A 2440-nucleotide genomic window follows, 5' to 3' on the forward strand; every position below is an offset into this window, starting at 1 on the left:
AATATGATGGGAAAAGCACCATGGGAAGCATATAGAGCCCAGTTTGAGCTACTGGTAGAGCTGAATGGATTGACAGAGTAGCAGAAAGCTGTATATCTGGCAACGAGCTTGAAGGCACAACCACTGGAAATACTTGGACCGTTGACAGCATCCGACAGGCACAGCTATAGAACACTGCTGTCGGCTCAAGAACTCAGGTACGGAACTCAAAACCAGTCAGAAGTCTACAGGGCCAGGTTCAGGACGAGAGTCCGTGCTAAAGGGGAGAGCCTGCAAGAGCTGGCACAAGACTTGGAAAGCATGGCACACAAGGCTTACCCAACTGCACCACCCGATCTCCTCAAGTTGTTGCTGAGGGATCAGTTCGTAGATGCCTTGGACAGTCCAAGTTATATTCGGAAATAATAAACCAGTTTTATTAAGTAAGGACTTGTGTCGCTAAAGTTTCGTCGGAACGAAGTTACGGAAAATCAATTTAACAAACGGAGACGTAACAATATGCAAGTTTAGTATACTCTAATCTCTTATAGTGATGGCACACGACGAGACACACATTCGGCATGTATTGCTGTTTGAATACAAGAAAGGAAACAACGCCTCTATAGCCATAAAGAATATCAAAGAAGTTTATGGAAATCTTTTGAACGTTCGTAAGTGTCAACAACGGTTCAGAAAATTTCGTTCAGGTGACTTTAGCCTTAAAAACTGTGATGGCAGAGGCCAACATGTTGGAATTGATATTGATGATCTGAAGACGCTTCTTGAGTCTAACCCAAGGCAACACACTCGTGAAATGGCTCTGAAATTGCATGTCTCTCATGAAACAATACGTAAACATCTAAGTATATGGGAAAACTCCATAAAGATGGTGTTTGGGTGCCTCACGAATTCTCAGATGATCATCGTTTCCAACGTGTGAACGTTGCTTAGTCTCTTCTGGCGCGTAATGCGCGTGAACTAATTTTGGACAGAAATGTCACAGGTGATGAAAAATGGATTCTCTATGCGAATATTAAACGCCAAAAACAATTGCCCAGTCCTAGACAAAAACCACTTCCGACCCCAAAACATGGACGCCATCCGCATAAAGTGATTCTTTGCATTTGGTGGGACATCAAAGGAGTAATTCATTTCAAACTCCTCAATCCACAGCGAACTGTCAATGCAGAGATCTATGTTTAAATCAAGCCCTTAATCAGAAACGCCCTTCAGTCGTCAATCGGAAAGGTGTTATTCTTCTCCACGACAATGCATGTCCACATGAGGCACGTTTGTCGAAACACAAGATTATGGAGTTGGGTTTGGAAGTTCTGCCCCACCCATTATATTCTCCAGATATTGCGCCATCAGATTACTATCTTTTTCGTTCGGTGCAACACCATCTTAATGGGGAAACGTATGCAAATGTGGAGGGTGTTAAAGAGGATATCGACATGTTTTTTTGCTTCAAAGCCAAGTGATTTTTTTAATCAGGGCATAAACAATCTGATTGTAAGATGGAAAAGCATCATCGATAAGACTGGAGACTATTTCATTTAATAAATGTATTGTTTAGATATATAAGTTGTTCGGATTTTTTCATTTAAAAAAAGTGACATTAATTTCTTGACGACCTAATATGTTTGTATCATTAACAGATTTGTAAAAATTAGGCTAATGATGAATAAACATTACAAGAAATTGTTTGTTTTTAACTTTTATGTTTAACATAATGCAAAATTGGCTAATGTTCCATGCAGTACATAATCAACTGATTATTTTCTATCATTACAGTTATGATTATACATTATTCATTAACGAACCTTTGTTTTGTATCAAACTTGTATCAGAGAGTGGGGCAAAAAAAAAAGAGATGGAAACAAGAAGTGACAAATCAAACTACGACTTAGCAGATTTGATGGCAGCAATACAAGAACAGTAAAAGAACGAGAAAAGAAACAAGAAGAGAGACAACAGCAGTGGCAATAAAACCTGCAACAGTGGAAGCTCGAACAGCAAAATAAACAAGAGAGACTACAGCAGTGCTTGGAGGAGAAAGAAAATAAACAAGAAGAGAGACAACAGCAGTGATTGGAGGAGAAAGAAAATAAACAAGAAGAAAGTGTCCAATAGTTGAGAGAAAGCCAGAATACACAAATGGAAAAGATGAGTAAATTTCAAAGTGAATTAAATACATTAAAGGACGATTTACTATCTTTTACACAGGGAGGATATATTAGCCATAGACCTAATCTGCCCCAGACAACAGGAAGCCCCCTTCCAGACACCGCAGCTAAACCCTAATGCAGACATCTTCAGTCCGGCCAGAAGTCACATTCCAGACATGAGTGTCAGCAATAGGGGTGATCTAGTACGAAGAAAGCTATTCGATGGCAAGGCACCATGGGAAGCATATAGAGCACAATTTGAGCTACTGGCAGAAATGAATGGATGGACAGAG

Source organism: Limulus polyphemus, unplaced genomic scaffold, assembly GCF_000517525.1.
Source record: "Limulus polyphemus unplaced genomic scaffold, Limulus_polyphemus-2.1.2 Scaffold1707, whole genome shotgun sequence".
Lineage (NCBI taxonomy): Eukaryota > Metazoa > Arthropoda > Merostomata > Xiphosura > Limulidae > Limulus > Limulus polyphemus.